This window comes from Muntiacus reevesi, chromosome 6 (genome assembly GCF_963930625.1).
Source record: "Muntiacus reevesi chromosome 6, mMunRee1.1, whole genome shotgun sequence".
NCBI lineage: Eukaryota > Metazoa > Chordata > Mammalia > Artiodactyla > Cervidae > Muntiacus > Muntiacus reevesi.
Genome location: NC_089254.1, coordinates 67187886 through 67214307, shown reverse-complemented (window position 1 = coordinate 67214307; position 26422 = coordinate 67187886). Strand labels below are relative to the sequence as shown.

General features: G+C 41.1%; 1 protein-coding gene across 3 annotated transcripts in view; it reads right to left on the bottom strand.

Moving 5' to 3' along the window:
- OSBPL3 (oxysterol binding protein like 3) overlaps nucleotides 1-25628 on the bottom strand; it is a 194276-nt gene extending 168648 nt beyond the window's left edge. For all 3 annotated transcript variants that reach the window (XM_065938633.1, XM_065938632.1, XM_065938635.1), the window contains exon 1: nucleotides 25336-25628. The gene's annotated coding sequence lies outside the window, so the exon portion shown is untranslated. The remainder of the gene's footprint in view (nucleotides 1-25335) is intronic.
- Between the last annotated feature and the right edge of the window lie 794 nt (nucleotides 25629-26422).

Genomic DNA, 26422 nt, shown 5'->3' with positions numbered 1-26422 from the left:
AGTTTCTGGTCTTACCTTTAGATCTTTAATCCATTTTGAGTTTATTTTTGTGTATGGTGTTAGAAAGTGTTCTAGTTTCATTCTTTTACAAGTGGTTGACCAGTTTTCCCAGCACCACTTGTTAAAGAGGTTGTCTTTTTTCCATTGTATATTCTTGCCTCCTTTGTCAAAGATAAGGTGGCCATAGGTTCGTGGATTTATCTCTGGGCTTTCTATTCTGTTCTATTGATCTATATTTTTGTCTTTGTGCCAGCACCATACTGTCTTGATGACTGTGGCTTTTTAGTACAGCCTGAAGTCAGGCAGGTTGATTCCTCCAATTCCATTCTTCTTTCTCAAGATTGCTTTGGCTATTCGAGGTTTTTTGTATTTCCATACAAACTGTGAAATTATTTGTTCTAGTTCTGTGAAGAATACCGTTGGTAGCTTGATAGGGATTGCATTGAATATATAGATTGCTTTGGGTAGTATACTCATTTTCACAATATTGATTCTTCCAATCCATGAACACGGTATATTTCTCCATCTATTTGTGTCCTCTTTGATTTCTTTCATCAGTGTTTTATAGTTTTCTATGTATAGGTCTTTTGTTTCTTTAGGTAGATATACTCCTAAGTACTTTATTCTTTTTGTTGCAATGGTGAATGGTATTGTTTCCTTAGTTTCTCTTTCTGTTTTCTCATTGTTAGTGTATAGGAATGCAAGGGATTTCTGTGTATTAATTTTATATCCTGCAACTTCACTATATTCATTGATTAGCTCTAGTAATTTTCTGGTAGAGTCTTTTGTAGTGAATTATATTATTTCTTAAACAATCCAATTTCTTAAACAAATTTCAAATCCAATTTCTTAAACAATATCAAACAATTTGATATTCTCAAATCTAACATCACCCACTGAAGGATTTTGTGCAAATTGCTTAAATACCTAAATCTCAGCTTTCTCATTTGTCAAACAGAAATAAAAAAAATTGTTTTCTCAGTTGTTTATCATGAAGGTTAAATGAGGGAATGCACTTGAAAGAATTTATAAACCCTAACAGACTATGCAAAAATACAACTGTTAGACTGCAATTTGAAGTCCTCTATGATCTCATTTCCTAGTTTTTTTGTTTTGTTTTGGTTTTTTTTTTTTTTTTGGTGAGGAGTAATTTTATTTACTTTGATTAGGTAATACATTCACATGGTTCAAAATTCCCAAGTTGCAAAAGGGTATATACAGTTAAAAGTCTTTCATTCCTTTCCACCAACCACCTGACTCTCTTCTCAGGAATGTAGAACACATCATATTTACTTTTCAGATGCATGTGGATTTTTCCTCAATTTTTACACAAATGCTATCATTATTCACTGTTTTAGGTCTTTTTTCTGGTTTAACAATGTATCTTGGAGATTGTTTCACACCCATATAACAAAACAAAGAGGGAGCGCTTCCATTCTTTTCACTGGTTGCATGAAAAGTCATTGAGTGGAGGGACCATGATAAATTTAACTGTACTACATTTAGATTATTTCCAATATCTTACAGTTACAGTCTTTGCTCATGTATAGGCATACTTGTAAGTTACATTTCTTAAAAAAAAAAATGCTGGGTCAAAAAGTATGCACATTTTCAATTCTGAAAAAGACTGCCATGTTGTCCTTAATAGAAGTTTATAGCAATTTATTCTCCTTCCAGCCATTAATAGAAACTATTTCTCCACACAACTGTCAGCATAATCATTATTGTTAAATCTCAACCAAAAGGATAACAAAAAATGACATAACTGTGTGTTTTAATTTGCTCTTCCTGGTGAGCTTCTTGGTCCTTTTTTTGATTGACCAAATTTATTTCACTCCCTTTTACTTTCTTCCCCTATGTCCCTCTGCACAGCCTATGATCCAGTCACCCTGAAATATCTGCTACTCTCCAATTAGACCACATTTTGGAAAATGCCTATTCCTTCCACCTGTAGTCACAAAAATTTCTGACAGCCAAGTTCGAAGGCACTTCAAAATTTATGAAATGTTCCTATTTTCCTCATAGAACTTAATCCCTCCTTCCTTGGGGCACACTGATAGAGCTTCAGAATAACATCATTTCACTCTTTCATGTACATATATGAGTTTCTTAAAGTATGAGATCAAGTTCTCCATCTTAGCATCCCCCATGATGTCCAACACATTCACTCAGTTAATGTGAAATGAAAGCCTGAATTAGAAATAAAACATCCATGACCTTCTATGTTCTTAAACTTTCAAAATTCTGTAAATCTAGTAATGGGGATAATAAAATACAGTGAAGCTCTGGACATTTGTTCTTTGACCCAGAAATTCATATTACAACTTAATGCTGATAAATTTCCTTCCTTCACATTTTTCGTTCAATGTTGTTTGCTTTAACACTGAAATCCTTGTTGTGACTTAAATGACTAAAGCATATAACTAAGATCAAAATATTTTTTAAAGCAATGTACTAATATCCAGTAAACCCATGAAAAGGTAGTTGACTTTTTACTAATCAAGGAAATGCAATTTAAAAATTACAAGACACCATTAAACAAACATCCAACAGAATGACTAAACTGAAAAAGACAGAAAATATCAGGTATGGCTGGAGATCAACAAGAATTCTCATAAACCATTGGAGGAAAATGGAATAACCATTTTGGGAAACTGGGGGAAACAACTAAAGTCACACATATGTCAACCCTGTGACCCAGAAATTCTGCTCCTCAATATATGTTCTATTAAAAAAAATACATTGTTCACAAAAAGCTGTGTACAAAATGTTGGCAGCGGCATTAATTACAACAGCATAAAATGAGAAAAACCTAAATATTTATCAATAGCTGAATAAATAAATTATGGCATTCATACAATGGAATTCTAACAGAAATGGGAATGAACAAATTATGCAAATTCATCTCACAGACCCAAAGGGTCTACATAAACATAAAAAGCAGCAAAGGTAATTGGATGGTGTTAAAAATCAGGAGACCCTTGTGAAGTAGGAATGGCGACTAGGGACCACATGAGGAGGCTTCAAAGGAGACAATAATAATCTCAGTTTGATTACACAGATGTGTTCATTTTGTGAAAACTCATTAAATGATACAGTTGTACTTTGTATACTTATCTGCACGGATGTTACATTTCAATAAAAAGTTTACCTAAAATAAAAGCAATAAGCTAAATTTCCAAAAGAGGAATATATTCCTTTCAAAGTACCTTTCATGAATAAACATTTTTTTTAATGTCATGGTGATTGTTAGCCATTTTTGCAAACCCAATTGACTTGCATTGGTTTGACCCCAGAGCCTACTATCAAAAAGAGATCCAGAGAAAGGAGTTTTCTATTTCTAAAACATTGCAGGAGTCACAAATGGTATTCAGAATGGTTTGATTAAGGGGGAAAAATGAGGTGACCTGAGATCAGCCATTGGGAATAAGCAATGATTACAGAAAAAGATGAAAAGAAACAAAACCTCCTTAAAATGGTACCAAAATAACAATTACTCTTTTTTTAAAAAAAACAATTACTCCTAAATAAGCCTTCTGTTGAGTGACTTAGGAAAAAGAACCCAACTATTCATTCAACGCAGATATGTGTCTCAGCACCCAGCTTCCCCCCCAATATTATTTTAAAACTCTGCACAAGAGACAAAAGAGCACCATGGGAGTAGTAATTAATGGCAAATGCAGGTGTCTGAATAGAGGGAAACCAAGGGAAATGAAATACAAATCCTTCCACCTCATTAGTCTTCTAAAAATACTCCCGTAACACAAAGGCATGCCCTGCTTATGTAGTATATAAATGAATGAGAAACCTAGTCAAAATGGTTTCTGTGAGTCTTGACTATGGCCTGGATATAAATAATTTGGAGATTTAAAAAAGGAAAAGAAAAATTGATGGCACTGCCCTAGTCGAGCAGTGATTCAAATAAATACAGACATGAACAAAATAAAATCAATGTATAGTAAATTCAATTATCAGTGTCAATGGAAACAGATTTTTAAAAAGCTTTTCCATTTGACCGTGCAATATAGAAATAGCTGACACTCCAGGGCTGATGAGCAGACCTGAACACATATTCTTTTCTGAACCTGGCATTAATTCATTTTTAACTTGATCTCAATTGGACTCAAGAAGGCAAAGGGAAAAGATCAGAAGTCAAGGCAAACACCAGAGAAAGGGATGACTTTGCAGCCAACTTTCAACTTGCTGTTAAAGGACGTACGGAAAAGACAATTAACTGAAATTCAATGATAACTCATCACAGTTCATGTTAGTCAAGGTAAAAACTGGTTTTGCACAAAAACGTTGCCAACTAGGCAGCCCCTCCAAAAAGAAACAAGAAAAGAAGGTGGGATGCTGTCAAGGTTTTAAATACAGCTCTTGATTTACCGTGTCCACCTTCAGGTAAAGGTGCTAATATTAGCAGTGAAATTTGCAGAAGGCAAGTAGCAAGAAGGAAAACAAACAAGAGATTTGAATAATCAAACTTTCAAGTAAGTTTGTTTAAATCTGGAACTAATAATTCTTGGCTCATGCAATGATGAAAAAAAAATATCTCCCCTTATAGAGGGTAGGATTAGAATTAACCACTCATGATCTGAGTTAGCAATGACATCAAGGGAAAAAGAGAAGATTAGAAGTTACTTCCTTTTCCTTAATATTGCAAAGCAGATTTATTAAAGATATCTATGCTGATCATTCTGGAGAAGGAAATGGCAACCCACTTCAGTGTTCTTGCCTGTAGAATCCCAGGGACTGGGGAGCCTCATGGGCTGCCGTCGATGGGGTCGCACAGAGTCGGACACGACTGAAGCGACTTAGCAGCAGCAGCATGCTGATCATTCAGCCAGAACCAAACTTAACTGACCTGGTTAAACAGGTTCAAAGAGAGAATCACCATCAGTTAGCCATCCCCTGAATTAGACTTGAAATTAGCAATAGGAACAGCAAGAAAAGCACTTGCTGAGTGCCTGACAATTCAGGTGACTAGGAAGAACTAGAAGGTCTCTCTAGAAGGAACTCACAATCCAAGAAATAAATGAGTAGCTTGGGAAGGGGCTAAGTAAACAAACCTTTGGATAGCATCAGAGCTGAGCATTTATTCATTCATCAAGCATTTACCTTGAGTGTTCATAACACTGCAAAAGACAGACATCCATTATTTTTGTTCGTCCATCAAACTCATACTTCTTGTACCAACACTTCATTTTTTAATTACAAAGAGGAAACATCCCTTCCCCTGATTCCACAGGGAATACCTGACCCACACCTGGCCATGACAGTCCTGCTAACTCTGGCCCCAGTAACCAATTCAGGTTAGGGGCAAATCTATCTGCAGAATAGAGCCACTTACCATGTAGGAAATAAGCCCTCAGCCCTTGAGGTATTCACATGAAGAAAGTTGGCTTAAGAATGAAGCCAGATGAAAACGGGCTAGGGAATGGCAACAAATAAGGCCCTGATGACATGATTTGAACTCCTCGATGCAGCCATGCTTGAAGTTAGCATTACTCTTGAACTTTTTAACAACATAAGCTAATAAATTTTCTCTTAAATTGTCCTTAAACTGAATGGGTTTCTGTTGCTTGAAAACAAAATGCTCCAGTACATCACTACTTACTTATTAATCCTTTAAATCCCTTTATAGGAATAATTCTTCAGCCAGATCAGCTACTGTGAATTATTTTTAAAAATTAAAAGCATCTTTTTTGAAGAGGAACATTCTGAAAAATTAATATGAAATAAGTCTGTCAACATTACTCCCTGCATCTTAGGAAACTTTTGATGACAGAACTATTTCCTCCCACAATGAAAAATAAGTTTTTTTATATAACTGATTATTCACAGCTAGATCGTAATATCAGGTTGTCTGAGCCTTTAGAACACCAAAAACCTATCTGTTCAGCTCCATCTTTGTGGATGCAAGGAGTTCACAAGTGAAGTGAAATTTGATGGTTTTGCTGCTTGAATTCACTTCTTTTTGACTCCATCAGGCAAAGAAGAATCCAAAGGAAGAATGTGGACTTGACATCCCTGCATTTGCCCCCACTTCCCCACAAAACAGAGGCCAGTCGTGGACAGAGCTTAGTTGCAAACTGCTGATGGTAGCAGACACATTCTGTGGGTCTGTTACTTGTTCACGATGACAAAACCCTTTCGGATGGGAAAACAGACTGCCTGAGGCCCTCTCCACAAGGAATCTGGCCAGTACCCTTTGCCCCTCTTTGCTGATCTTTGTCCTGAGTAGACAGTAGCACATTCAGGTGGGTTCAATCTGATTGCCTACACCCAAGGATGCAGGGGTCAGGGCGGAGTTGGGGGAAGTATGCTGACTCAGGTTCTGAATATAGAATGTGCCAGCAGAGAATGATAGAAAAGGCCCAAGAACTAGAAGTTCAGAGGGCTCAGATCTGGTCCTGCCACCAACTATATGTGACTCCAAATAGCCATTTCACCTTTCAAGGTGCTGGTTGCCTTATTTTGAAACTAACAAGTGGAAATGGATTTGTGTTCTTTCACTGTGGGTAGTATCTAGGGTGGATAGTAAAGGCAATTTAGTGGATCAAGACTAATATTAAAAAACTGATTGTAGAGCTGACAGGAATTACACAAGATGAATCTAGGGCATCCTACAGTCCCAGAAAGAACATACTCAAAAAAAATCAACAACAATGGGCTATGTCAAAGGGCCATGGGAGTCAACCTAAAGGGCTCCTACTGGTCAAAGTTTGAACAATGTGAGCACTAAAATAAAGTACTATAAGGATCCATGAATTCATACTGATACAAATACTGATAAACTGAACACATCAGTAAATGGGGAAGGATAGACAAACCTGCCATACATAAGAGCCAAACAATTCATGTAGAAAGTAGCACATCCCTCCCCACTCCTTAGGTGTGGGCTAAACAGTGCGGGCTGTGGAAAGAGTAACGTTGCAGTGGAGAAATCAAGCAACTACTGCCTTAGCCACGGTGTCAAAGCCAATATGAGTGATAAAACACGTTAATAGTATGTACCCTCAACATCATATTATGAACGGCACTGTACCTCTGTCTTTCTCCCCAAAAACCCATGACCCTAGTCTAACCACAAGAACCCTAGTCTAAACAAAGAGGCAGAGGAACCAGAGATCAAATCATGGAGAAAGTAAGGGAGTTCCAGAGAAACACCTACTTTGCTTCATTGACTATGCTAAAGCCTTTGACTGTGTGGATCACAATAAACTGTGGAAATTCTTAAAGAGATGGGAATATCAGACCACCTTACCTATTTCCTGAGAAACCTGTAGGCGGGTCAAGAAGCAACAGTTAGAACTGGACATGGAACAATGGACTGGGAAAGGACTATGACAAGGCTGTATATTGTCACCCTGCTTATTTAACTTATATGCAGAGTACATCATGTGAAGTGCTGGGGTGGATGAAGCACAAGCTGGAATCAAGACTGCTAGGAGAAATATTGGCAACCTCAGATATGCAGATGATACCATTCTAATGGAGTAAAGTGAAGACGAAAAAAAAAGACCTCTTGATGAGGGTGAAAGAAGAGAATTTAAAAGGTGGCTTAAAACTCAACATTCAAAAAACGAAGATCATGGCATCTGGCCCCATCACTTCATGGCAAATAGTTGGGAGAAAAGTGGAAACAGTGGCAGGTTTTATTTTCTTGAGTTCCAAAATCACAGCAGACAGTTGACTGCAGCCCTGAAATTAAAAGACGCTTGCTCCTTGGAAGGAAAACTATGACCAACCTAGATAGCATATTAAAAAGCAGAGACATAACTTTGCTGACGAAGTCCATATAGTCAAAGCTATGGTTTTTCCAGTAGTCATGTACAGATGTGAGAGTTGGACTATAAAGAAGGCTGAGCTCCAAAGAATTGATGCCTTTGTATTGTGGTGTGGAGAAGACTCTTGAGAGTCCTTTGGGCTACAAGGAGAGCAAATCAGTCAATCCTAAAGGAAATCAACCTTGTATATTCATTGGAAAGACTGAAGCTGAAGCTCCTGTATTTCGGTCACGTGATGCAAAGAGCCAACTCATCAGAAACAACCCTGATGCTGGGAAAGATTGAAGGCAGGAGGAGAAGGGGGTGACAGAGGATGAGGTGGTTAGATAGCATCACTGACGTGAATTTGAGCAAACTCTGGGATAGTGAAGGACAGGGAAGCCTGGTGTGCCGCAGTCCATGGGGGTCACAAAAAGCTGGACACAACTTAGCAACTGAACAACAACAAGCAGTCATGAGAAGAACATTAGACAAATCCCAATCGAGGGACGTTCTACAAAATACTTGACGGGTACGCCTTGAAACTGTTAAGGTCATCAAAAACAAGGAAAGTCTAAGAAACTGTGACAGCCAAGAGGAGCTGAATGAGACATGAGACGAAACACAATGTGGAACCCTGGATGAGATCCTGGAATAGAAGAGGGCTATTAGGTAACAACTAAGAGAACCTGGACACAATTTAGAGTTTAGTTAACAATGATGTATTAGTATTGGCTCATTAATTGTGACCAGTGTACCTAACCAATGTAACACAGTAATAACAGGGGAAACTGAGTGTGGGACACATGGGAACAGCTTCCCGTGAATATAAAATTGTTCTCAGATGAAAAGCTGTTTGTCATGTTGGGGGGTGATTAAAACAATCTTTGCTATCAGAGCAGATGATTACTAAGCTTTCACTAACAACATAGAAGGAATATTAAAGCTATGCTAAGAAAAGCTAGATGCAAGGCTCTGCCACTTGCCCTCTGGGTTAAGTCACTCATCTTGGGTTAAGTCACTCATCTTGGGTTAAGTCACCCAAGGCCCTCAGTCTGATTTACAACAAGGTAATACCTGTCCTGCTCCCTCACGGGGTTGTTTTATTGTGAGAAGCAAAGTATATTAAAGTAATTGGCAAATGTGAAAATGCTATTTAAAATATGAGCCTTAATGATAACCTAATGAGAACCAGAACTCTCCGGTTCCTCCCCAAATAAGAGAGGACTCAGGGTGGGTTGAGAGTGAGTCTACTGCCTGCTGCACCAATGCCTGGGTTTGCAAAGGGGTCCCTGGACCTGTGGCATCAGCATCACCTGAGAACTTGTTTCAAATGCAGACTCTTGGATCCCACCACAGAGGCACTAAATCAGAAGCTCTGCATTGAGGCCCAGCAATGAACACGCCCCGTAGGTCACTACGGTGCTGCTGAAGTTTAGATCCCAGAGAAAGAGACATATAACTGTGTACCCCTCCTGCTGGCTTCCTGGTCAACTAGCAGTCATGTAGCTCTCATCTCCTCCAGAACCCCCTTCACATCTGTTGACACTTGGCTAATTCTCACACAACTCCTTCAGGAGTGTGGGGAGGGAACACTACTATCCACAGGAATGCAGTGAAGTCCATGACACACTAGGCCTCAGCATGAGTCATCTAGCTAGAGCAAGACCCACGAACATGGTTATTTTGCTCAACTCATCAGTGAAGTTCTTAGCAATGAAGGAGAATCAAGGCACACCTCTGGACCACATACCACACATTTTACAGAGACCCAAATTCTAACATCCTGCCCTCTGGTTCGTGGCATTGGTCAGACAAAGGTGTCTATCTGTGGGTCAAAAAAGGCAACTATCTTATGAAAACACCCATCTGCATACACTCATGAAAATTAGACCTTTTGATGCCAGAGAACAAAAGAGGCTTCTCAGCCCTTCATCAGGGAACAAATGATGCAGAATGGAAAGTAACAAGCAAATTAGAATGCTATGTTGGCCATGAGATCAAAGCCTAGAGAAACAGGAATTACAAGTCAGGAGTGTGGTGCATTAGCAGGCTGCCATGAAGTCCGTGCAGTCCTTTTTCTGAACCATATTTAGGCCACAACTATTTGCATTTTCCTATCTGACACTTCATTATTGGTATTATCCCTAATGACAAACATATAACAAACAAGATAACATTGAGCTAAAGAAAGACTTAAGTTGAAAACCAAATTAGGATGAAAATTGTATAGTTTATACACGTACAAGGTAAAAGAACTACTGAAACAAACATAGTGTCTAAATAACAGAGGCAGGATTCGTATGTGTCTTGTGAGACACATTAATTCTTAACACGTCATAAATAAATTGTATACATAAAAATATATGTATGTTAGTCACTCAGTAGTGTCCGACTCTTTGCAACCCCATTGACTATAACCCGCAAGATTCCTCTGTCCATGGAATTCTCCAGGAAAGAATACTGGAATGGGTTGCCATTCCATTTCCCAGGGGATCTTCCCAACCCAGGAATCCAACCCGGGTCTCCTGCATTACAGGCAGATTCTTTACCATCTGAGCTACAAGGGAAGCCCCAAAATACATGTCAACAAATAATCATTCCTTCATTAACCTCCACTTTCCTTATTCCACAGTCACAGTCATCTGGAAAATAGAGCCTCCATCCCATAATTTATTGAACGATTTAATTAATCTATTTAATTTATTATTTAATTTATTGAAAGATTAAAAAAAAAAAGATAAGCAATACACCACCATAGAGGCAAATACAGCTTGAGTCAGAAAACTGAGAGTGAAGTGGCATTAGATGTCACAGTTCCTGGGCCGACACCCTGTACTCACAGGCCATCTCCCTGATCTGTCTCAAAGTTTGATGGGAATTCTCCCTGGCTACTATCCTCCCCACCATTGAATACACAGTGGAATACAACATTTGGTTGTTGTGTGTGACCACCAGTCACACTGATGAAGTACATTCCGTAGCTCACACACTTGGTGGGTCTGCAACCGCCCACCACTTCCTCCATCTGACCTTAAAAATCTTTCCACATGAAAATGTCTCCTGGGTATGCTCTATTAACATCCCTCCCAGGAGCTCTCTCCTGGTTTATTCTTTGGAATTATCCCTCTCCCCTATTCACAAGCAATCTTGGAAATAATACCCACCCCCATAGAGTGGCTAGGAGAATTATATCAAGTTATGTTTGCCCAAAAAGGATTGAGCATGGTGGTTCACTTTTTACAGACAATCCATTAAAGAAATCTGCTGTGAATATCATTATAAGGTCCTCCAACCTTTGTGACTACCTACCTCTTATTTGACATTCCTCAGGTACCACATGCATCCCCCTTCCTCTCCTGGGACCTGCCCAAAACATTGGACAGGTTGGGCCTCCCTTAGAAACCTCCCCAATTGTCCTAATTTCAAGTAAACCGCTGACTCCCAGGAGTGATTCTCAGTTTTGCCCTCTCTTCTGAGTTATCTGCTGGGCATCACTGATATCACCCATATACTTTAACCTCAGCATGTTTAAAACCAAAAGCATCCGTTTGCCCTAAGATCTATTCATTTATATTCTTCCATAGTAGTCAATGGTGCCTTAAATAATAGTCACATAGGCCCGAAACTTTAGAGTTACTTTTTGGCTTGCTTCATATGTTTACTGCCGAATAAGTAACTCCTTTACCTGGAACAAAATTTCAAAGATGCAATTTAAATCTCACACCTGTCCTTTTATGTCCCAGCTCTTCTCCTTGGGGAATCTGATGGTACCCACTTCTTGTTTGGCCTTCAAGAGATATTTTATATTCATGATACACAGAGGGTACTAGTAAATGTTTATCAACCAGCTCTCTAGAAAAACAAAAACAAATGAAAACCCTGATTTGGTTCCTTTGCTAACTTCCATGCTGTAAATACTCCCACCTTGGCCAATTTCAAATGACCACTGACCACTGCAAAGTCATTGACCAAGGAGTTGGGGAGAGATATACACAATTGGTTTTCACAAGCTGGTGCCAGCTGGCTTCAGCCCACCCTTCCTCCACCCCTCTTTATGAATATGTGTACCTATGCATAAATATCTACATGTTTATGTACATAAACATATAACATATATATTAGGTGTGAATATATTTTTACTCACATGGAATTATCCCATATATACTTTGGTGTATATTATACGTAAACCACAAAACTATATATTCTACACTTGGCTTTTTTTTTTTTTAACTTAACAATACCCTTGAGATTCTTACATATCAGTAGATGTAGAGCTGCTTCATTTTTAACTGCTCTGTTATTCATTAACCAGTTCCTACTAATGAACAATTAGCTTGTTTGCAATCTTTTTATTCAAACAGTGTTGCAATAAATAACTTTGCATGTATATCATTGTGCACATTTACTTATCAGTAGGATTAAATTCACAGAACTGTTATGGCTGATTTAAAGGGTGCATGTGTTTGCAGTTTTGATAAGATACTTCCAAGGGCTCCACACAGAGCTTGGAACAATTTACATTTACATCCATCATGAATACTTGTTTCCTCAAACCTCTGGCAACCGTGTTACCACTTTGTTACATTTGCCAATCTGATAGGTTAAAAAAGAGCATCTTGTTTCTCTTGTTATGAGTAAGATTGAAGTTTTCACATACTTAACAGTCATTTTTAGGCAGGTTTGTAAACTATTTGCTCAAATTTTTTGCCTCTAGAGCAACTGTCCTTTCTTTTATTGTAATTCTTTATATATTGATGGAATTAGATCTTTGTGACATGAACTGCATTTATTTTCCAAATTAATTGCCTTTTGATAGTTAAAAAAATTTGCTCTGCAAAAACCACATGTAGTCAAGTGAATCAATCTTTTGTTTTATAGCTTCTGGATTTTGTGTCCTATCTTGAAAAGCTTTTCTCTCTCATCATTAAAATCGTATTCTGTTTTTTTCCTAGTTGTTTTAATGTTAAAGGTTTGATCTACCTGGAATTTTGATGGAAGGAATGATGTAAGGCTCCAACTTTATTTTTCACCTGATTGTACCAACACCATTTATTATCTCACATAGAATCATCTTTGCCTTCTCCCTCAACCCTGGTCCTTAGTCCCCTATTTCCAGGAGCTGTCATTCTAACCTGCCAATACTTCTGTGTTGTCTGTCCTTTCTTCTCCCACCGTGACCAACCTATTTCGGGTCTCCTCGTGCTTGTACTCCAGGCCTCTGATCATCTCTATCACCACTAGGATTTTTCTCTAAAATAGCTCCCACCACATCACCTCCTTGCTCACCGTCCACAGAATGAAGTCCAAACCCTTACTACGGGATTCGGCGTCCACTCCATTTGGGCCCGAACCTATCTCTCCATTCTCATGTTCATTCACTTTCCCCAGTCCTTCTGATCAAACTGGAGGGCTCATCATTCCTTAAAATGCTACACCTCGACTGAAACAAGTGAATGTATATAGCAAAACAGAAATACTCACAGATATAGAAAACAAACTAGTGGATATCAGTGAGGAGACGGAAGCAGACAGGGGCAAGATGTGGGTATGGGATTAAGAGGGACAAGCTACTATGTATAAAATAGACAAGCAACAAGCATATATTGTACAGCACAGAGAATTATAGTCATTATTTCGTAATAACTTTAAAAGGAGTATAATCTATCAAAAGACTGGATCATCATGTTGTACACTTGAAACTAACATAATACTATAAATTAACTATACTTCAGGTTTTTTTTAAAAAAATGGCTACGCCTTGGCTCATCCTACATTTTCTGCCTGGAGTATCTTTCCCATTTAGAATTCCTCTGTCTCAATCCTACATGTCCTTCAACGCTTGCTTCAGATGCCCCCTTCCCTGCAGAAGCATCTCCTATGGTTTCTCTGGGCTCAAATCACATCTCAACATCTTGTTTACAATGAGTGTTACACCTCTCCTTGTCTTTCACATTGTGTGTTTATAACTCTCCCCCACAAACATTCCTTGAGAGCAGGGGCTAAGGCTAATCAATTATTATACAAAGTCGTTTTCAATAAAATGAAAAGGTCTTAGTCTAGTGGTTCTCAAACTTTAGTGAACATCAGAGTAAATGGAAGGGTTTGTAAAAAGCAGATTGCTGGGCACTCCTCTCAGTTTCTGATTCAAAAGGTCTAGGGTGGGGCCAAGAATTTGTGTTTCTAATGTGCATCCAGGTGATGCCGATTTGGCAACTCCTGGAACCACACTTTAGAAAACCGCTGCCTAAGACTGCACCTCAAATCTCAAATTGCAAGCCTTTGAAAAGGTGAACACAGTCACACATTCAAAAATCTCATGGAGAAGGAGATCCTCTGGAGCCGGGTGTCCTTTAGACAGGTGCGGAATTCATCTTGTCCATCCAATTCTGTGTAAGAAGGCAGTGATCCACCCAAGGCCACAGAGGCGCTACCGGGACTGGATTCATCTTCTGATTCTCCGTCTCCCACCCCTGTGACCTCCACCACAGTGAGGGGCCCTCTGGTCAATGACCCAAATATACCCCAGAGAGGCCACCTGGCCCCTTTGTGACCATGGGTAAATGACTTAAGCCCCTCTAGGCTTGTGACAGTCACAGGTTCTTTGAGTAGAAAGAAAATATTCTGGCAACTGAAACAAACAAAAAGTGTACTGGGAAAATAGTTTCAGGAAGTAAGGGGGGGATTGCGTGAAGGGACAGGCACTGGCACAGCTTCATGGGATCTGAAGCCAGACTACAATGCCACGCAGATAAGAATGGTTGGGTCGGGAGATGCCCTTGGCAGCCAAATCTCTGTGACCCTTGGCACTGAACCCACATTCCGGTAAGAGACATCTGACTCCTAGGGCAACCCACAGCTGAGGAGAATGGGGCCCCTCATTCTAGACCCTCGGGCAAAAAGTGAGTCCTCAAATGGAAATCAGAAAGGGTAAAGGGATGCCGGACAGCCAAAGAGCAAAGCCTCTGTTTGGCCCTTGGTAAACTGTTACACTGAGAGCCCCTTCATAAATTATTAGGAGATCTAATGAGGTAGTGTAAGTACAGCACTTAACCTGACACATAGTAAGTACGCCACAGCTACTGGCTACCATTGCTGTTATTACTGTTCTCTGCAATTATCACCAACCCTTCAAAGTCAAGATGGTTCCCCATGCCCTAAAGACTCCCAACAAGTTCCAAAGGACACTTCAGTTAATTCTATAAAGAAATCTGCTTGAAGTAGCTCTGAACCCATGAGAAAAACCCAACTGGGTCTTCCCTACATTCTTTGAGGCCTTCAAGTACCCCTTGTCCGCTTCATCTCAGATGCTAAACCACAGAACTACACCTGAACTGGAGCCAGCAAGTCATTTTAAGCTACTTCCATGGTAATGCTGGAGAACAGGTTGTTAGCTTTCATACAATTTCAGTTACAAAGGTGGTAAAAACTCAACTTTGGATTCAGTTCCCAGTAACAAATAAGCACACTTGTGGGTATCATCACAGAGAGCAATCCAAAACCTTGCGAGAGGAGTGAAGCCCCTCCTCCTACTCAGTTCCACCTGCCTCCTGCAATTGGCAGAAAGACACAGAAAGCGCAGGACTTCACCACTGTCATCCCCAGCCCCAGGGCTCCCTCTTCTCCTCCTGCGACCATCAGCAGCCCAAGTCATGACATACAAAAAAAAATGGAACTTCTCTCTCCAGGTTCCTAATTATAATCCAGACTCATTCCCTTGGAGCCAAAGATCCTCACTGTAATGAACAAATTCTCCGTGACTGTTTAGTATCTCCTTGAAGGGAGATACCTCCTTGAAGGCACCTGGATGCCAGGTACCCAGCCTGGTACCTGGCATACAGTGGGTGCACAACAAATACTCATTCATTGACAAAAACCATACTGCATGCTTTCATTTTAGGGAGCCATTTACTTCAAGTTTAATCATGTTTGTCACATTAAAAAATCACATTATTTAGCTTTTGCTTCTAAACATTTCAGATCACTGCCCACCACAAATGACTGGATGAGGTCTTTTTGTTTTATAAGACAAAATATAACTTTAAAACTCTTGTATGATGGCATTTGATATCAAGATAGAAAAGAAGCATGGGGATCTTTCATAATACTATCTCTTAATACACAAGTGGAGAAATGCTATACTGTAAAGCGTCTGACCCAAACAACACTAAGAAAATGGACTGTGATGTTTTCAACTATAGAGAATAAACAAAAAAATAAACTTGATTTTATATTGGTAGGCACAGGTCCTTCTGATGATCTCTTGTTGGGTTGCTCATTGCAATTTAATTCTGTTCTGCTTTATAGTCAAGCTGTTTTTCAGTTCAAGTCCACTGTCTCCTGATCTCAGAAATCACAGGTGAGGACGAATATCCTCTGGGGTCATCTGTCTAGCCTATACCCACTCAGAGAGCTGGGTTTATTACCTCAGCTATGCTTCTGTGAGTAAACACAGACACCTAGACAGCGACAAAATGCTCATCCAAAGAAATTTAATGAAAGCAATTTGTTTTAATCATCTTTAAACCCACATGTTATTATTATTATTTAAGAATCATTTTCCACTCTTCCAGGGGTTTTAAGAAGTCTAGAAACAATCATATTCTGGCTCCCAAACAAACAAATTTAGGCAGAGTGATTATAAAGAAAGTACAGGGAAAATTCAATTTCAGGGTATAAACAGTATGACTAAGAACAAGGAAATTACTACTCTATTTTCTGTATTTTTCTAAGATGAAGGAAATAATTCATCAATTTCAAAACAAAACAATCAGGCAAGTAACTAAAGGAGCAATTAGTCTATGGCTTCATGTTTCTATCCCATTTATTACAAAAGAATTTTTAGATTTTCACACAGATAAAGCAAACCCAGGAATGATATTGGAAGGCTACAGCCTGCCTGTTATAACCTTCCACAAAGAATCATCTTTGAACAAATCGATATTTCCCAGTCTTCACATAAGAGGAATCTTTTATGAAAAATATTTTGCTCCAGACTTTTTAAAAATTTGGGAGTCCTCAATTTAATATGATATGAAAAATGTCAAATTCTCATTTGGCTTAAATTAGAATCACCTAGAGATCTTTAAAAAATTTGTCCTTCCCTAGGCCCCACTCCCAAAGTTTCTGAATCAAATGACTTGAGATAAGGAGAGTTGGTCACATTTTTATTTTAAATTTTCTCATTCTGTGTTATAGCTGGATAGTATTCCATTGCATGAATATAATATACAACATACTTTATTCAGTTACTTTTTAATGACAGCTTTATTGGCCCTTGGGATTCAAGCAAGGTGCTAGATTTACTTCAAGCAACACTGTAAGAGAAAAATGTAATCTGAGCCATATATGTAATTTTAATTCAAGTAGCAAATTAAAAAGAGTAAAAAGAAATAGGTAAAATTAGTTTAAATTACATATTATCATAATATACCCAAAATATTACCATTTCAACATGTTAATAGTACAAAATTATTGAGGTACTTTTACATTTTTTTCATACTGCTGCTAAGTCGCTTCAGTCATGTCCGACTCTGTGTGACCCTATGTCTTCAAAACAATGTATATTTCACACCTACAGTACATCTCACCACGGATTAGCTACATTTCACGTGCACCACGGCCAAATGTGGACAATGGCTGCCCCAGGGACCGCAGATACAGGGAACAGCATCAAGAACTCATCAGCTTGCGTCAGTTAGCTCACGTACAGCCTTCTTTCCTCTATACTCCCTCCCCACCCTTGAGATATTTTAAAACAAACTCTAAAAATAGGACCATTTCATCCATGTTCAAATTTCCTTGATTACCTAATATTTTCTAACAATGAATTTGTTCCAATCAAGGTCTAAATAATCAACTACGAGGACCTCTTTTTAATGACAATGTTTTTTTATGACCCCAGCATAACAGAAGTTATACTTTCAGTAAAATGCTTTATTCATTCAGATGACTTATTACCCATCTATCTTGTGCCAGGTGCTGTTCTAGCCTCAAGACAACAATGAACAAGACTCAAAGGAACTTCCGGTTTAACGCTTACCTGCACATTTGGTTTGTTTGGGGAAGATTTTAAAAAATTCCAGTTCCAACTGGCAAACGGATAAAGTGTGGCCTATACAAACAATGGGGTGTTATTAGGCAATAAAAAGGAATGAAGCACTGATTCATGATACAACAGGGATATAAACCTTAACAATAACATGCTAAGTGAAAGAAGCCAGACACAGAAGGCCACATGTTGAACGATGCCATTTTCGTGAAATATCCAGAAGAGGTAAATCCATACAGGCATCAAATAGCTTAGTGGTTGGGAAGTGAGGGGGGAGACTGCTAATTGGTACAGTTTCTTTTGGGGATGGTGAAATGTTCTAAAATGAATTATGTGAGGTACCATTACACGCCAGTCAGGATGGCTGCTATCCAAAAGTCTACAAGCAATAAATGCTGGAGAGGGTGTGGAGAAAAGGGAACCCTCTTACACTGTTGGTGGGAATGCAAACTAGTACAGCCACTATGGAAAACAGTGTGGAGATTTCTTAAAAAACTGGAAATAGAACTGCCATATGACCCAGCAATACCACTTCTGGGCATACACACTGAGGAATCCAGATCTGAAAGAGACACGTGCACCCCAATGTTCATCGCAGCACTGTTTATAATAGCCAGGACATGGAAGCAACCCAGATGCCCATCAGCAGATGAATGGATAAGGAAGCTGTGGTACATATACACCATGGAATATTACTCAGCCGTTAAAAAGAATTCATTTGAATCAGTTCTAATGAGATGGATGAAACTGGAGCCCATTATACAGAGTGAAGTAAGTCAGAAAGATAAAGAACATTACAGTATACTAACACATATATACGGAATTTAGATAGATGGTGGCGATAACCCTATATGCAAAACAGAAAAAGAGACACAGAAATACAGAACAGACTTTTGAACTCTGGGGGAGAACGTGAGGGTGGGATGTTTTGAAAGAACAGCATGTATATTATCTATGGTGAAACGGACCACCAGCCCAGGTGGGATACATGAGTCAGGTGCTCGGGCCTGGTGCACTGGGAGGACCCTGAGGAGTCGGGTGGGGAGGGAGGTGGGAGGGGGGATCGGGATGGGGAATACATGTAACTATATGGCTGATTCATGTCAATGTATGACAAAACCCACTGAAATGTTGTAAAGTGATTGGCCTCCAACTAATAAAATAATATTAAAAAAAAAAAAAAAAAAAAAAAAAAAGAGGAGATAGATGTATATGTATAACTGATTCACTGATCTGTACAGCAGAAACTAAGATGACACTGTAACTCAACTATGCCACAATAAAAATTAAAAAAATTAAAAAAGAAAAAAAAAAATAAATAAAATAAAATGAATTATGAAGTCATGGTTGCACAACTGTGAATATACTAAAAACCACTGGGGATTTTCCTGGTGGTCCAGTGGTTAAGAATCCGTGCTTCCAATGCAGGGGATTCTCTGGCCAGGGAACTAAGATCCCACATGCCATGTGGGACAGCCAAAAAGTAAACATTTTTTTTTTTAATTAAGCCACTGAATTGTATACTTTAAATGGATGAATTATATGAAATACTAATTATATCTCAATAAAGTTGTCATTTAAAAACTTAATTGAATCAAGTAAGTTGTATATTATATTCACACAAGGGAATACTATCCAGCTATAACACAGAATGAGAAAACTTAAAAAAAAAAAAAAAAGTGACCAACCCTCCTTAATCTCAAGCCATTTGATTCAGCAACTTTGGGAGTGGGGCCTACGGAGGGAAAAATGTTTTAAGATCCCTACACTGGAGAAGGGAATGGCAAACCACTTCAGTCTTCCTGCCTTGAGATCCCCATGAACAGTATGAAAAAGCAAAAGGTTATGACACTGAAAGAAGAACTCGTATTGGTGCCCAATTCGCTACTGGAGAAGAGTGAAGGAATAACTCTAGAAAGAATGAAGAGAGGAAGCCAAAGCGAAAACAATGCCCAGTTGTGGATGTGACTGGTGATGGAAGTCAAGTCTGATGCTGTAAACAGCAATAATGCATAGGAACCTAGAATGTTAGGTCCATGAATCAAGGCAAATTGGAAGTGGTCAAACAGGAGATGGCAAGAGTGTACATCAACATTTTAGGGATCAGTGAACTAAAGTGGACTGGAATGGGAGAATTTAACTCAGATGACCACTATATCTACTACTGTGGGCAAGAATCCCTTAGAAGAAATGGATCAGCCCTCATACTAACAAAAGATCCCTACATGATTCTAATTTAAGTCAAATGAGAGTCAGTGGTTTCATGGAAGATTCAGTCAAAGTGACTAACAGTTACAAAATGGTATGATAACTGCTCCCTCATCAACAGGCAGGCACAGAGTGTCAAGTGTGTTTTCCAGTTTCAACCTGAAGGGAGCAGAGGAAGGCTTCCTACAAGTGACATCCAGGCTGAAATGTAATGGATGTGTGGGAACTAGCCAGGTGAACATGGGTGAGGAGGAATACATCATAATGAGGACAGATATTTATGTGGAAACTGGGAGACCAGCGCACATGATGCATGGCCCCTGGGACTCAGGAAGGGAGCTCAATTTACTTCAATTTGACTGGAACACACAGAGCCAAGCAATGAGCTATGAGCTGGAGGTTATTCATACAAGATCTGATAAATCAGGTTTAAAAGTGAGAAAGAGTCATTGATCAATAAGATACTGACAAAAATTTAGTTTCAATTCCCTAACAGTTTCAATATATTTTTAATACAACTTTACATATATATGAAGAGATGGTACATATAAGATGCAAGTGCATATTTAGTGCATATTTATCCTACAGACAATGTTTTGTTTACAGGTTTGAGATTTCCTTGTAATACCTGCAAGGTGAAAACCAGAATAGGTGCTTATCATAGACTTCAATAATTAGGATTTCCATTGCTTCATCATAAATTGATGAAATATTATAGAACTGTGGATCAAAAAGTAGCAAAGAAAATGCCACATTCCAATGACTTTTTTCACAGAATATGTGAAAGTGTTAGTTGCTCAGTCCTGTCCAAGTCTTTGTGACTCCATGGACTGTAGCCTACCAGGCTCCTCTGTCCATGGAATTCTCCAGGCAAAAGTACTGGAGTGGGTGAAAAGCGAAAGTCTCTCAGTTGTGTACGACTCTTTGTGACCCCACGGACTATACATTCCATGGAATTCTCCAGGCCACAATACTGGAGTGGGCAGCCTTTCCCTTCTCCAGGGGATCTTCCTAACTCAGGGATTGAACCCAGGTCTCCCGCATTGCAGTCAATTCTTTACCAGCTGAGCCACAAGGGAAGCCCACTGGAGTGGGTAGCCATTCCTTTCTCCAGGGGCTCTTCCTGATCCAAGGAACAAACCCAGGTCTCCTGCATTGCAGACAGATTCTCTACCGTCTGATCTACAGAATATAACCAAATACAATCTTTTCAATGGCACACCTCCTTTGGATAGGATATCAGGCTTAGTGATGTGAGGAACAGGAAAGGAAGGAATAGATACTAGCCCTGCCTTCAAGGCATTTACAATCCAGTAAGGGAGGCGATACATTTAAATATATAACTAGGCCACACTGGAGTGAAAGAATGTGGAGGGTGGGTATGAAAGAAACAAAGTGCTGAAGACAGTGTGTGTGTGTGTGTATGTTTTAATGCTGTGAGAGACTGATTTCAGAGAGATGATTCTGGCAGAAATGGTCTATGAGATAAGCCTTGAAACACTTGGGGTTTCACAGGGAGAGACAATGAAAGAGCTTTCTAGGCAATAGGAGCGTAAGGGCAAAGGCAAAATGCTCTGTTGCTGAATACAGTTTAGGCTGCTTGTACACAGGGCTGGGGAATAGGGGTGGAGACAGACACTGAGGCTGCTGGATCCTGACTTTAGGCTAAGGATGGCCTCACCTTAGATGGAGAGAGAGAAAGGACCTGGGGTTACTTCACAACTAATACAGTTGAGCCTTCTATTGGTTGTAAAGTAGTTGGAAACTTAACTTTTCCTAGTCTCATTTGGAGATTGGGGGTATAATAACAGGGCCTGCTTTGGCGTTGCTCTGAGGATTAAACAGTTTAATTCATGCACAGTACTCAAGTCAATACTGGCACAAAAAGATCAGCAGCTACCACTGCTGTTATTAATGTTATAATTATTAACTACATAAGCCACTCAATAATTTTTAGCAATGTAATGACAGGATCTAAAGAATTTACCTATGATATGAAGGTAGGACTGAGGGAGGTAAATCTGCCTGAAAGAAATACTAGGACAGAGTAGTGAAGTCCTGAGACCCTGAGCTAAGATGGTGCAGGGGCAATGGGAAGGGATGGAGGTGAAAGATAAGAGGACAGAGAGACATGAACTAGGGTGAGATGAACATAAATATGGTCTAAACAGTATTGATTGGGAAGTCAAGAAAGATATTTCCAGAGAAGGAGGCTCAAAGCTGATGAATAAGATGTAGACCAGAAAGGAATTTACAGTGAACCATAAACAACTGTCAATTCTGAAGGCGCCTTCAACTTGACAGCCTCCGTGATCCTCAGTGTCCCACAGCCCTGTCATTTCTGTGGGCATTCTGGGTTGAAGGATTCTCCAGCCCTCCCTGGAGTATCCTTGAAATGTAATTAACAATTAAGAAAATACAGTCCTGCCAAGGCACACAGTATAAATAAGACCGCAGATTATCCAGGTCTTCAGGCAAGGAAAAGCATTATACTACCCCTAGAACTGGAATAAAACAGAAGGAAAAAAAGGGATCTCTAATTCTGCCCCACGCACTATTTTGCCATTAGCCCTTCAGGTGGTAGCCATGACATACTTAGCTAACTTCACCTTGCCCTCAGTTTTATAAGCGAACAAAGAGTCAAAAGGTAGTTATTTTGCCAAAAGTTTGCTGCAGAAGTTTCTGTAACTAGTAGTGGATTCAACTCTCCATTCTACACATGGCAAGAGAGGTTCTAGCTGTTCTTCCAGTACTTTCCAGTTCTTCCAGTACTTTCCTTAAGAGGCAGAAACCTCTGTGTTCAGAGTTGAATACAGTGGGTAAAACCTATCAGATTTCTCTTTCAAGTTAGGTGAAAGAAAGTGAAAGTGAAAGTGAGGTCGCTCAGTCGTGTCCAACTCTTTGCGACCCCATGGGACTGTAGCCTACCAGGCTCCTCAGTCCATGGAATTTTCCAGGCAAGAGTACTGGAGTGGGTTGCCATTTCCTTCTCCAAGAGATCTTCCCAACCCGGGCCTCCGGCATTGCAGGCAGACGCTTTACCATCTGAGCCACCAGGGAAGCCCAGATTTGGGTGAAAGGAAACTTAAATCTAGATGAAAGGAGAATTTCCTCTCCTCCTCCATGAAAAGTGCCCCATCTCTCTACCAGGCTCACAAACTATAAATTCAACCACAAAAATCAATGGCAGTAAGAATCTCAACAGTTCAGAAAATAGTACAACTAGACACTTGTTATTGACAGTGGAAAGTTTACAACTCAAAGATTTACAGTCAGAAAGACTACTAGTAAAAATCCAGCTCAGCAATCTTCTATTGACCCTGGGCAGGTTCCTGAATCTAGGCTGCAGTTTCTTCATCTGTAAAATGGAGATAACCTCACAGCACTGCCATCAAGATGGTGAAGATTAAATAACAGCCTATGGCATCCTGGACTTACAGCATAACTATTAGCTATTACCAAAACTAACTCTCAGTAATGATAATGCAATAAATCTCCTTTTTGCTAAGTAATAGTTTTTTGTTATAAATAAAGTTAAATGTCTATTGGCTATAATGGTGGAAATTACATTTCAGTTTCTTGGAAGCAAGACAGCATAATAGAGATGAGTTGGAATTCTAGTTCTGCCAGGATAATCTTGAAAAATTGGTTAACCTGCTGGAGCCTCAGTTTCCCATCTGGTTAGAAATACCGAGCTAATAAGGCTATTGTAATGTTTAACAAGGCTTCTCTGGTGGATCAGCGGTAGAATCTGCCTGCCAATGCAGGAGAGGCAGGTTTGATCCTTGAGTTGGGAAGATCCTCTGGAGAAGGAAATGGCAACCCACTCCAGTACTCTTGCCTGGAAAGTCCCATGGACAGAGGAGCCTGGTGGGCTACAGTCCATAGGGTCACAAAAGAGACAGACATGACTTAGCAACTAAACAACAACAGCAGTGCTTAATGAGGTGATCTATACGAAGTTCTATTACATTTCCAGCTCTCAGTAGGTGCTGGATTAATAGTAGTTATTGGTATTTGTTCAATTTCCCAACAGAAAAACAAAAGAATAAACATGAAAGTCAAAACCAGTGTGAGATCACCATTCCTCATATCTTACAGAGAAGTTTTCATCAGTCATTCCATAAATATTTCTTTTGTACCTACTGTGTGTCAGGCACTGTTGCTGACATTGGGATTGGGGTGATGGACATTCTAGAGTGGGGGAAACAGTATACAGTCTAAGGAGACAATTTCAGAGAGAGATGAGTGCTATGAGGAATACCAAAAAGGATGGTGTGCCCACATGTTGATGGATGTGATGGTCACTTAGCTTGGGTGCATTTTAGCCCAGGCCTACCTAGTTTGTCTCCTTGGGCCAGAACGGGGACTTCACCTTGTATGATGCTTGGTAGTACAGTATGGATGATCAGAAGTTAGACCTACACCTTTATCTGTGGATGATCTCTTTAGCAGCAGCAGCTTAAAATATTCCTAAATACCTTCATCCCAGTACTCAAACTCTATGGGTCAGCACGGGTGTGGGGGTGGGGGTGGGGGGTGGTTCAGATGCACCTCAGCGCAACCCTCAGGCACATCGAAAGTGACAACTTCACAGCTCCCTCAGCTCAGAGTCCTGACTAAGGAGGAGACTGGTAGTTTGTGAGACGGAGGAAGGAGAGTACAAATTGCATTACCGAAAGAGGGCGGCGCGCGCCGGCTTAAGAAGTAGCTGTACGATCTACGACAATGCCCATTAGGGGCTCCAGAAGCTGCAAACGCTTCTCGGGAAGCCCGAAGGGACAAGGACCCTCGGTCCCCGGCCGGGGTGCAGGGAAGCGGAGCAAGACGAGTGCGGGGAGGCGGGCGAGCCCGGAGCCTACAAGACCTGCGTCTCCCGTGTCCCCCCGGAGAGCCCCAGTCCGCGGATGTGGTGCAGCCTCGCGCTCGGCCCAATTAAACTGGTTTCCTGTGCCTCTCGCCCCGGCGCCGCGTCTCCCGGCTGCCCAGGACAGCCCCCCGGCGCCGCATCCTCCGGCGCCCCGACCCAAGCTAGGCGCCTTCTCACCGTCAATCCCACCAAACTGTGCCTCTAAGGACAGCACTTCACGGTGGGCACCACCCGGCCCCCTAACTCCGCGGATGCCGGCACGAGTGCGACTCGGGGCTGCCCCACTACCAGTTCTTCCTCGGGCGACAGAAGGCAGTCTCCAGATTCTCGCTGAGACTGGCTGCGTTCCCCCCCAACCTCAGCCCTTCGGAGTCCACGCCATCGGCCAGGTTGCCACCGCACTCCAGCACTATTTTAGTTGGCGTCCTAGTGCTTACCTGCGCGCTCAGCCGCCGGGGACGCCGCCTAGTTTCCCCGGTGCCCGGCTCCGGGGTTTGTCCGCAGAAGCGAAAGGAGGCAAAGCTGGCTTCTTCGGTCCTCCAGCAACGCACAGCTGATAGTTCCCGCCCCGGCTGCAGCAGACAGCGCCGGGGACGGCTACTCGCCGACGGCTGCCGGGGTCAGAGCCGGCGCTGCGCACCGGTCTCCTGGCTCCCAGCTCGCCTTGTTCCGCGCGGCTCCGGCGTGCAGCGAACGTTCGGCCAGTTCCCAGTACTTTGCCCAGAACTTCGCGCGCGCAGCCAGTCAATTAGCAAGAGGAGAGGGAGGGAGGGGCGGGAGCGAGGAGGAGGAGCCTACGCCGGCCCTGGGGCGGGGCCACGCGGGGAGGGCGGGAGGGACGGCAGAGTGACCCACACTCCCAGCAATCAGGAGTAGCCCCCGGGAAAGAGGCGGGGCGATGCACCTGGAAGGAGCCCCGGTTCCATGACGCAGTCAAGGGAGTTGGGAACCCGGTTCCCGACAGGTGCGAAGGACAGAGAGAGGTGGGAGCTGCCTCTGGAAGAAGAAAGTGGTTCCCGGCGGTCCAGGGAGCGCTGTGAGCGCCGTTTAAGCATTCACATGTTCGAGGAGCAGCGTTTCCGGGCCAGGGAGGGAGAAAGAAGTGAGGGGGGCGCGGGAGGGCCTGGTTAAAGGACAAGATTTCAGGGGAGACTCTGGTCGAACAGGCAAAAAGGACTCGACTTCTTCCGTAACTCAGACCGAGGCCAAGGGATGGAGAATCGAGAAAACACATGGTGAAGGGAGGTTTGCAGGCACCGGATGTCGAAGGACAGAATCCCGATAGGATCCGGCGGGAGGCTGTGACCCCCTACATTCAGAGGCAGTGATGCAGACTGGTGCTAGGTCCCAGGAGGGGACATGGCGGGGGGAGTGTGGTTCTTTGATCTACGTAGTTCAAGTGCGAGGTGGAGGGGAGAGAAAGCATCACAGTTACAATGAAAAAGCCGGCGCTCCCCCTTGACTTGATTGCCCACTTGCTTCTCTGCCTCCTTTGATCCTAGCATTATCACCAGGTCTCAGTTT